The following is a 12,712-nucleotide window of genomic DNA, read 5'->3' as shown; positions in this document are numbered from 1 at the left end:
CAGTCCACGGGGACCCATCAAATGCACGGTTTGGATGGTGGAAAGGTGTCAAGGTGGGGCCCACAGGAGGGCCGTGACCCAAGCCCGTCCGCCCGTCTGTGACTAGCGCAGGCAGCGCCTGCGTAGCGCTGACAACAGCAGCAGCAGCTCTGCCGCTTTCTCTCTCTTTTTTTTTTTTTGAAAAATCATTTTTCTACGGTTTTTCCCAGGCGGGGCCCGCTTCAGTAAGATCCACACCAGCCATTAGTCCCTGTGGCTCGATACAAACCCATAGAGTCCAATATTGGGCTATTTCAAATATACAGGAGCATCAGGGAGTAAATCAAAGGCAGGAAACTTGTTCGCCATGCTATGGCCCACCAAAAGTTCAGATTGAGATCATTTTTCGGCTCAACGCCTAAAATGATCTGGGAAATAGGATGGTCGGCTTGGATTACATAAAAACGTCAAGGTGGGGCCTGCATGAGTGGTCTACCTCTCCCTTCTCTTTTTTTTTTTTTAAAGAACATGCCCATTGCCTGTGCACACACTCCTCTTTCCAACGTCCAGCGTACCCTGGACGCTGGACGACACTCCTAATCACATTGCTATGGTGGGTCCCACGTAGATGTGGCCCACCATCATATATGTATATATTATATATTATATTATATATATGATACATATTATATTATATGTATATTATATAAAATATAACATATATGTATATACATATATATATATATATATATATATATATATATATATATAAATGCATTGGGCCATCCAAACAATGGATGGTGTGGATCATCACCTATAATAGAGTGGGCCACACCGTCAAATGTAGATGGACGGGGTAGATATAACACATATTGGTGGGATCCACACCATTACAAAGAAAGAGAGAGAGCTAGAGAGAGAGATATACGGTGAGATAGAGGAACCCCGCCACTATGGACCCTCTTGATTAAATCACATACATCCAAATAGGTCCCACCAACAAGTGGGCCTTAAAGTTTAAAATAATGGCAAATCACCCACCTTATCTTCCTTCTCCTTGCTCCCTTAGACCCCTTAGCTCCTTACCTTCACTTTTAATGGAGGATGATGGGGGATTAACGGTGTGGATGAGAGATGGGAGGGTGTAGATGGAAGATGGAAGGTGGACCACACTTGAGAGGGAGATGGGAGCTTGGACGTTTGAGGCTTGGGGGTTGCTTGGAGAGATATGAGAAATGAGAGAGAGAGGGGTGATAAGGATGGGTGAGGTGTGATGGGGGATGGTTTAGGTTGAAAAATTGTAAAAGGTGTATGGTTGTTGTTGAAATTTGGAAAAGAGGAGTGGTGAGGTGGAAAGAATGGTGGACTTTTAGAAAAAGAGGGAATGGGTGAAGTACTTGATGCATGGGATGCATTTATGGTTAATTGATGAGACTAATTGCGTAGAGATTCCCTCGAAATCCGCAACGCGCGGTGTTTCTTCAGAATAAACGCTGATCGGCATCTTCTTACCTGGGTATCGGTTCGGTGTGCAAGTCACGGCGTTGGAACCGCGGCGACGACGCGGTCGCTATGATACAACTTTCAGATCAAGCCGACGTCGGTGCGCCGGACCTGGCTTAGGATCGTGCGCAGACACCGAATACGATGCGAAGGTTGCCGAAATTTGACCGGAATGACCGCAGAAGCTAACGGAACAGTACGGGTTAGGACACGGGTCTTACAATGCAAGTGGAAGAGACCTCACTATCCGCCTGACCAGTAGTAAGTCAATATCTACCCGGCACATTGAAAGCACACCCATTTATGAGCTAGTCAAACTCAGCCTACCTATGCCCCCTATGCTCGGGTGGGTAAGGCCATACCCTCTCCCAACTTACCACGACACAGTGAGAGACGCGTCCTCCTGGTATTCGGCACTTGGGCGCTCATGTATCCACTCGGTCTCGACGTTGGGGCGTCTCTTGGCCTCAGAGGTTTAAGGACTTTCACCCACGGACATCAAAAGTGCCCAGATGCTCAAACCAAATATTTTCGATGTCCCATCTGACCATCCACGACATGCCTATGGAGGCCACAACTCTGATGTCACTAGGGCGTATAGTAATCACAATCACGCAATGTAAAATGCATGAGTCATGTAATCCAATCATGCATCAATCCTGCACATATCGTACGCTCATGTGGGATAACTCTACCTATCAGGGAGTCCTATAAATCATCTGTACCATGACATATGCAATGGTTAATCACATCTAATAATAAACATGCAGATGATGCGTATGGGCATGTATCATGATGATATGCTGTCACATACTCATAATTGGTATCAATAATTGGCATCAACAATCGGCCTCGACAACGTGGACATTTAACCAATATTGCCCCCAAGGAATGACCCACATAGAGCCTAACATATAGTGGGCCCATGACCTCATATAAGGGCCAAATATACAACACCATGGGCCTCACTCAAGAGCTTAATACACATCACGATGGGCCTAACATACATTACAATGGGCTCTATTGCCTGGCCCTCAATGCATCACAATGGGCCTCATCACATAGGCCTCATATACATCACATTGGGCCTTAAACACGGGCTAAATACACATCACAACGGGCCTCAAATATAGGCCGCATATACATCACATTGGGCTTCAAACACGGATCGATTGTGCATCACAATGGGCCTCAAATATTGGTCGCATATACATCACATTGGGCCTCGACAATCGGCCTTGACAATCGGAATCGGCAATCGGTCACGATAATCAGCCTCGATCGCTAATCAGCAATCGGCCACGACAATTGGAATCGATCGTTAATCGACCTTGGTAATCGAAATTGACAATCGTCCACAACAATTGGAATCGATCGATAATCGGCCTCAATGACCGGAATCGGTAAATCGGCCACAACAATCGGAATCAATCGATAATCGGCTTCGATGATTGGAATCGGCAATTGGCCACAACAATCGGAATAGATCGATAATCGGAATCGGCAATCGGTAGCCGGTATCGACAATCGGCACCGATAATCGGCATCGATAATTAACCTCGACGCAAGGCGGGGTCCATAGATGGAAGGCCGATGATGGATCAATTTAAATCAATGGGGCCCAAGCGTTTGGGTTAACCTATGAGAGAATGATGAGGAAGGGCCTAACAAGGCCTAAGGGAAGGTCACAATGTGGACGTCCAACCATCATTGCCTATCAATGTGGTTATTTAACCAACATTGCTCCCAGGGAATGACGCTCATTAGGCCAATCGAATAGGGGCCAACGGCCTAGCACAAGGGTCTAATATACATCATCATGGGCCTCAATTACATCAAACGAGCCAAATCAAGTGGGCCGAATCAAATGGGTCGAATTAATAGGCCGAATCAAACGGGTCGAATCAAATAGGTCAAATCAATAGGCCGAATCAAATGGGCCGATTCAAATGGGCCTAACATAACATAATGGGCCTCTACCCATGGGCTCAAAATATATCACAATGGGCTTTAACCCATGGGCTTCAAATACATCACAATAGGCCTTAACCCATGGGCCCCAAGTACGTCATATTGGGCCTCTCAAATACAACAGGTGGGCCGCACTACTTGGGCCGCACCATTCATCCATCTATAGAGATCATTTTAGAGCATTATCTAAACAAATGAATCTTATTAAAAGATCATCTAGACTATGCCACAAATAACGATGGAGATGATGATTTTTCCAATATTAAAACCTTAATGGGCCCACCATAGCGTTTAATTTTCATCCAATCTGCTTATAAGGTCACAAGGACCTAAACCAATAAATATCATATTGGTCCAGAGCTTCTATGACCTTAAAAGAGTTTCAATGGTAAACGTTCAATCTCACTGTTTTCTGCAGTATGGTCCACATGATGCCAAATTTTATTTATTTATTTATTTATTTGTCCCAGGCCATAGAACGAGCTCACCAAAGGAATGGACAGTTCAGATATAACACATATACCAGGGAGGGGTCCTCATACGCGGCCCGTCGTTAGGACGAGCTCACCAAATGGATAAACGGTTTGGATGTAATATACATCATGGAGGGCTACGTCATAGCTTAGCTGGACGGTGGGGACCCACACGTGTGGCTGCGTCCCACCATCCAGCAAAGGGGCAAACGGTGAGGATAAGCCCCATACAACACGGTGTTGATGTCCCACGTCCAGACCGTCCAACGGTCTGGATCAAGGGATGGATAGGGGATATACAATATATACCCCAGGGTGAGTCCCACGTGGTGGGCCACCCACTCCATTTCTCTCTCAATATACATATATATTTTCTGTATATATATATATATATATATATATATATATATATATATATATCAAATATAATATATAAAAAAGTCCAGCGTCCAGAGAGTCTGGACACTCTCTGGACGGACGGTGGATATATACATTATTATTATTTTTTATCAGGTGGATTTTCATAGGTGGGACCCACATTCGGAAGATCTAACCCACTAATTGGGTGCTATGGGATGTGTACTTGACATGTAAGGAATGGGTTGTAAGAGAGAGAGTTGATTTTGGGGATGATGTTGTACTTAACATGAGGTGATTGATTGATGGGACATATGTCATAGAGATTCCCTCGGTATTTGCAACAAGCGACGTTTTCCTCAAACTGAACATGGGCCCACATCTCCTGGCCAGGGTATCGCCTCGGCGCGTAATACGCAGTGTCGGAACTGCGGTGATGGTGCGATCGCAATGGTACAAGTCTCAGATTAAGCCGACTCAAATCTATGGAATACGACTTAGGGTCACGCGCAACTGCCGATTATAGGTCGCGGGTCGCCGAAATTTGACCGGGAGGACTGCAGAAGCTTACAAAATAGTACAGCCTAGGATACAGGCTTTACATGTATCTTGTGAAGAAGTACCTGCATTGATTCGCATGAAAAGAAGCTCCTGAGTCAATCACCCAGTTAGTGTCCTGACTCGTAGCCGTGAGACAAACATCATAATCTGCTGAAGAATAACTACAACGTCGCCATCTGAAGCGACCGTAGTGGAATCTGATTCATCTTCCTTCTCCTTTCCTTTTCCTTTCTTGTCGTTCTTTTTACCACAACATTCATACTTGTAATGGCCCTTCTTACAGCAATTCAAGCATTCAATATCTTTCCTGGTACTCGACTTGCCTCTTGATTTATCTCGGGCCTTTCCGCCCTTCCTGTTCTTTCCTCTCCCCCGTTCCTGTGTCACAATGGTCTCTTGCTAAGTAGACCCCTGAGACTTCCTCCTTGTCTCCTCATTGAAGAGATAGCTAGTTACCTGTTCCATGGATATCTTTCCGTCAGGTGCGGAGTTACTCAGAGACACCACCAATGTCTTCTAACTGTTAGGCAACGAACTAAGCAATAGCAAAGCCTGCAATTCATCATCCAGGACCATCTTTATAGAGGAGAGCTAGTTCACTATATTGCTGACCTCATTTATGTGCTCGGCCACAGAACTACAATCTTTGAACTTGAGATTCACAAGTCGCCTTATCAGAAAAATCTTATTACCGGATATCTTCCTCTCATACAGCTTTTCCAATTTCAACCATAGGATAGTGGCTGAGGTCTCCGTAAACATATGGTAGAATACGGAATCGTCCAAACATTGTCTAATAAACCCCACCGCCTTCCGGTCCATCTTCTTTCAATCATCATCAGAAAATCCTTGGATTTTGCTGATATGCATAAAATTGGAGAATATAGGTCCTTGCAAAAAAGCAAGTCCTCCATCTTAGCCTTCTATATGGTTCAGTTAGAATCATTGAGGTTGATCATCCTTGATGAACCACCTTCCATAATTCAAAACCGATCCTACCCGTTCAATGAACTTAGCTCTGATATCACTTTGTTGGGAGCCTTGCACAAAACCTTAGGATCTAGCCTCTCAAAACAAACAAGAATTATGGAATAATAAAGCAATGAAATAAATCAAAGCATAAACCACACCACACAAGAGATTTTTACGTGGAAAATCCTTAAATAGGTAAAAACCAGGAGACCTTATCCAGATCAACAATCCACTATGAAGTAGAACGTTACAACATTCTTCACTCACGCAGGAGTGGATAAACAATAAGAAAAATAAAGAAAACGGAGAGATCTCACTGATTACGAGGACATGGAAGCGCTGAGATATAGTAGATCATCTCTACGAGCATAGCCTCCCTTCCACAAGCTTCCTCTCTCTCTCTCTCTCTCTCTCTCTCTCTCTCTCTCACACACACACACACACACTTGATATCTCTAAACCCTTTAGCAAACCCTTGCAAAGTTTTAGGAAACCCTCTTGCCTTACCTCTTGAATGCCCTAGAAAATCCTAGGGACCTCCTATTTATAGTTTAGGAAACTCTCTTTCGCACCCTTGCGAAAGCCGCCTCAAAATTCCAAATCCTGTACAAAATCGAACTCAAATCTGCATAACCAGGACTAGTCGTGCAGGTTGCAGGATTAGTCGAGCACTGTTCACTTGACTGGTCGAGCTGAACCTCGACTGGTCGAGCACTGTTCACTCGACCGGTTGAGTAGGCTGTAGGACTGGTCAAGCAGTGTGGGGATTCCACCGTTTGTGGCATCCAAACAACACCTCAGCTTTTCCGACCTGAGGAGGAAAACCCCATCAATATTATGATGCCTTGCAAGTAAAAAAGTGATAGAAAAAGAAAATGCTTCAGTCCATTTCAACATGCTTGGGAGGTTAGAGAGGCCCATGTTACATGGTGAAAACGTCTTCTCAACCCATTCAAATCAGTACTAACTACCTCAGATGTATTGTGGTTCACCAATCACATGGTTGTGCAGGCTTTGAGCCCCGACAATTATAAAGCTGCACCACATGCAGTAGGCCCTTCATTGTCAGTATCTTGCCTACTCTTATCCATTTTCTTCTCGGTATCAATGGCATCCATAGAATCCCCCCATGGATAAGTCTCCTATGGAGCGATAGTCAGATAAGATACTGAACAGTTTTCCAGAAGAGAAACATTGATATTCTGGCAGAGTGTGATGGATAATACACTGTCCAAAGAAATTATACATACTGGCATAGAAAGTTAAATTAAATAGTTTAAATTGTGGCTCCCAGTTTATATGTATCATGAACCCAAGATAACTTAAACCCTGATCCATAGCTCAAGTGGTAGACTGAGCGAAAGATACCTAGTTTCAACAGTGAGGTCTTGGTATGGATCCCTAGTGGGGGTGGCTAACAGTGAAGTGTGGACTGTGGGGTGTACTAACAAACTAACCAAAAAAAAAAAAAAACTTTTACACGATTGTCTGACCATTGCATTAGTTGGCATTTATTGGATGGAAATATCGAGTGATCCTAATTCAACAAACAAGTATCCACGAATCAGAGGTTAGAATTGTTCAACCATTCTTATTTCGGAAGTGTGACTTAGTGACACTGCATTCCATGATATAGTTGGTTTAATTTTGGAACTATGACTTAGTGACAGTGCATTCCATAGGTAGGGTTCAATAACCTTAACTGTCCCCGAATCGGCTCGAAAGTGGCGCCAGGCCTCTTATGACTACATATGATGCATCATTGAATATTCGGCCCAAACGAAACTCATTTGAGGCACCGAAATGTAGTATACTTGATTCAGTCAATGAACGGTTTGAGAGGGATCAAATGGGTTGAGTGGACTTATTTGGATTGTATTCAGGTAAAATTTGTTGTCAAGCCTCTTGCACCTACATCCGACATGTAATAAAGATTTCGTCCCAAAATATCCCCCTTTGAGGAGTCGAAACGAAATGAACCCGATTCCATCTCAGATTGGTTCAAGTGGAATCAACTAAGGTTTAGTGAACTTATTTGGCTTAGAAAGCTCTAGTAGTTGTTGTCAAGCCTTTGCACATCTGATATGTCATCAAAATTTCAGCCCAAACGATACTGTTTGAGCTACCAAAACGAACCAGACCCTATTCAATCTTAGATTGGGAAACGTGGGATTAACTAAGGTTTAGAGGCCTTATTTGGCTCAGATTCAGATTGAGGCTGGCGTCAACCTGCTCACACCTACATCCGACGTGTCATCAAATTTTTAGTACAAACGATGTCTGTTAGAGGAGCCGAAACGAAGTGGACCCGGTTCCATCTCAGATCAGGTCAACAGAGATCAACTAAGGTTCAGTGGAACCTGTGCCACTAAGGTTTAGACCGGGTCAAGTCGGATTTGACTCGAACTAGTATTGAGCTTCCTAGGACCATGAATGACATGTCAGCAAAATTTCGGCCGCAGAAAGTCATTTGAGGCACCAAAATAGAGTAGACCTTAGTCCAAACTAGGTGGGGTCAATCAGGATCAACTAGGGTTCAGTGGGCTGAACTTGATCAAATTCAATGAGAATCTAGAGTGGAACATTAGAAGACCACGCCTGACAAATTTTGGCTGGAGAGGGTCTCTATGAGTCGCTGAAACTAGTAGGACCCAATTATGGCACGCGCGTGGTCAATTGGGGTAAACTACGATTCGATGACATGAACTAAGTTTGAAACTGGTGGAGAGACTCCTAAGACAAGATATGAAGTGTGAAGAAAATTTTGGACTTCATGGGATTGCATTCATCCATGAAACTGGAGTAGGCCTTACTCTGGCTTGGGTGAATGTTACGAGCGATCATATGGCGTTCAGATGTCTTAACTGTCTTGGATTCGCCTCGACACATATATCAATCATCCAAGTGTCACATCGTATGTGTCAGGGAAATTTTGCACTTAACGGGGGCGCTATTGACGCTCCGAAATGGAGTAGACCCTATACCATCTCTAGTGTGGTCAAGCGGGGTCAACCTGGCTTCAATGGCCTTAACTGGATCGGATTCTGTCAGGAACATTGTTAAGCTTCCGAAGAGTACATCGAACGTGTCGGAAAATTTTCGGGGAGAGCAAAGCTTGTTTGAGGCGTTAAAGTGGAGTTGACCCGGTTTTGGCTCAATTGGGTCAAGTGAGATCAACCATGGTTTAATGGCCCTATCCAGTGTTGATTTGCCTCGTAATAATTTGCACCCACTCCTACGACCATGTCATACCCCTTAGTAAAATTTTGACCAAAAAAAGCCCGTTCAAAGTGTCCAAATGGAGTAGAGTCAAATTGGGCTCCTTTTAATGGTGGTAAGCCACGTACTTACCTTTTCCTGAGATTGACCTTGGCTTTGGATCAACTTGTATCCTGGGGGCTATCAAATGAGATGGCAAAATTGGTGGATGGTTCAGATCTGGCGTAAGTATCACAAAACTGACGTCTACCAAAATTAAGGTTAGTGACGGTGGTAGATTACATTATGCTTGTGCTAAAACAAGTACGGTCCGACCCTAAAACTTAAATAAACATGATGTTGGAAAATATTGGAAAAACTGACAAAATAAAATTATTTAAAATTTAGCACCAGGCTTAATTACATATAAATATACAGTTCTTGAAGCTTGATTCGTCCCCTTATCAATTGGTGATGGGTTACAGGCAGGTTGCTTATTGGATAATACAAGCCTTATCTCTAAAATCTCCTTGCAACAATCATAAAGGGATTTACTTGGGAACTCAGCAAACATTGGATTCATGGTCGTCTATCAATATTCTTATAAAGAGAATATTTTGGAGAGATCGAATGCATTATGATGGGATCTATTTGAGTTGATAATTATGAACCAAAATGTTCTAGTCTATCAATATTCTTAGGAGTGGACTATTGCTAGGTAGTCATCAATGATTCAAAATGTTTATGACTGTTGACACTTAATTTAGTGCATTTTAGATTGTTGGATCAAATGAAATGACCATTAGATCATCAAGGTCAGTCCATTTTTTGACCATTGTAGCTATTAAGGCTAACTAGCCGTTCTCAAAATGGCTGACGTTGTTGAATGCATAGATCCGACTGTTCTCAGCACTCTATAAAACCCATACTCATTTCACACCACATGTGAAGTACAAATTTTGCTGATATATATGAAAATTGTCTATGTTTTGAAAAAGAAAAAAAGAAAAAAGTTAAGGCACCCAGTCTAAATAAAGTAGGATACACTGCAACAAAAGATATATATATATATATATATATATATATATATATATATATATATATATATATATTGTGCGACATCTAACGCCACAACAATCATACTACTCAGTACTCATGCCCTTACTCATGCTCGAGCGAGCATTCCAATGCTACACGTTGGAAGAGATAAACCATACATCTCAGCATACATTTCTCAAGTAAGAATACTAGTCACTCAACCACGTATAAATCACACCCAGATCCATAGCTCAATTGGCAAACTGAGTGGAGATACCTCGTTTCAACACTCGAGGTCTTGGTATTGATCCCCAGTGGGCCGGGTGGCTAATATGGAGTGTATGTACTGACATGGGTGTGTACTAACAAGCTAACAACGTATAATACATAAATTTTCTCCAACTCTTTATAATGTGGAACTAAAGAAACTGTAATTTTTTATTTGAAAATTTAAGCATCAATTTCTTTTTTCTCTCTCTTTTTATTTATTTATTTTATTTATTTATTATTTTTTTTAACGAGAAAACCAATACAAATGATTTTAATTTTTTAAAACCAAAATTTCAACACATGAATCCAGGTGGACCATATTGTAAGTATAAGTGGTAATTGAGCGTTGTACCATTAAAAACCTCTTGGGATGCACATTCAGGTACACACTGTTGATTTGTTGTCCAACCTGTTAATAGGATGACATGGACATAGATGAAGAGATAAGACAAATATCAACTTAATCTAAAATTCTACGACTCCTAAGAAGTTTCTAACGGTGGGTTTTCAAATGCCACTACTTTATGTGATGTGGTCAACTTAAAATTTTGATGTCTCATTTTTTGCATCATCAACTAAAATGATTTTTCAAAATAGATGTACAACATGGATGAAATATATACATCACATTAAGGCCCAAAGAGGACCTCACAAGACAATCCGCATGGATCTAGGTCCTGCGTTGGAGACCAATCTACGTCGTGGGCGCGGCTTCGTTGCATAGAGGGATCCACCGAGGTTGGTGGGATACCTGACCGTGGGGCTCACCATGATATCTATTATTTATATCCACGTCGTCCAACCGATTTCAAAACTTATTTTAGGACATGATCCATAAATTAAGCAGATTGAAATCTCAGCGGAGCCATGAGGCGGCAAAAATGGTAATTGACCATTAAGAACTTACCGTGGGCTACAAGAGTTTTGGATCAAGCTGATATCTATGTTCTCTCTTCATCTACGTCTTTGTGACCTTATTAACAGGATGGATGGCAAATAAGCATTCCGATGGAACCAGCGATATTTTTAATTATGAGGACTCGGTCACTTTTACTTCCTCTGGTATGGTCCATGTAAAATTTTAGATATGCTTATTTTGTTATAGCAAACCTAAAATAAGATTCCAAAATGAATGGACAGTGTGGATGTATGTCAAATCTATTACAGTGGGCTCCACGGTTAGGGATCCACCGATCCACCTAAACCGCAAACCATATTGATTACGGTGGATTGTTTACTGAGTTACCAGAAAACAATCCACCGCACTGACTAATTTCTGTTTCAGCCCACCGTGAATGTATGTGTTTATCCACGCCGTCAATGCTTTTTTCCAGATCGTTTTAGCGGTTCAGCATAAGATTGAAGCATATCCAAAGTTCAAAAGGACCACACCACAGGAAACAGTGCAAATAATAATTTCCACCGTTGAAACACCCCTAGGGCGTACCATGATGATTATATAAAATCCAATCCACTCATGAATTAGCCCAACAAAACTTAGGATTCGGGCCCAAATATCATGTCTATATTCTTCAGGGCTCCCAGACGAAGGGAAAAAGTGTGGACAGTGAACGTCACCCTATATACTGTTTCGGAATGTATGGTTCACTGAAAGATTGAATGGCCTCACTTTTGCACCCTACACCTATCATGTAGTTCCACACCTTCTGGTCGGGATAGATTTATTATATAAATACATGGTGGGGCCCACCCGGAGCTATAATCTCAATTAGACATGAGGAGCCCACCTGAGCCCCCGAGCTATAACCACCAATTTCCGGGCTCAGATTTCCTACTGTGAGTAGGGGTTTTAAATGCCTCTGGCAAGAGTAGTTTCCTTAATTCGAGAATGGCAGAAATACCCTTTCCTAAGTGATGAGTGGTGGGGATATTTTTACCTCTGGTGTGGCCCACATGATATTTGGATTGGACTGATCTTAACAACCTATATATACAGAAACCCGGAGGAGAGACGTGGTGAACTGATTGGATTTCAAGAACGTCTCAAGATGTGAAAATTACAGAGATTTGTAAGATAAGCTTATCTTACAAACGTTTGTACGTAGTAAAAAAAAAAACACGTTTGTACGTAGTAGATCCGGCGTCTTTTTCTTTTTTTTTTTGTTTTTCTTTTTTTTTTTAATTTTATTTTTTTTTTAAATTTTTTTATTTTTTTATTTTTGAATCCGAACTTTGAAAACAATTACCTTGGAGTTAATTGGGATTCTGTTAAGGGAAATTATAAATTACAAGAACTTTATATAGTGCACCCACTTTCTTTGGTGGTTAATCCAACTACTGATCTAGACCATCCAATTATCACGCTCTTCAATGGCCACAATGGAAAAATCACACCGACTGGAGGGTCTTTTCCATCTTATTAGCTCCCT

The sequence above is a fragment of the Magnolia sinica genome, chromosome 2 (genome assembly GCF_029962835.1).
Source record: "Magnolia sinica isolate HGM2019 chromosome 2, MsV1, whole genome shotgun sequence".
Classification (NCBI taxonomy): Eukaryota; Viridiplantae; Streptophyta; class Magnoliopsida; order Magnoliales; family Magnoliaceae; genus Magnolia; species Magnolia sinica.
The sequence above is the reverse complement of the archived record's forward strand: the minus strand, read 5'-3'. Positions refer to the sequence as shown.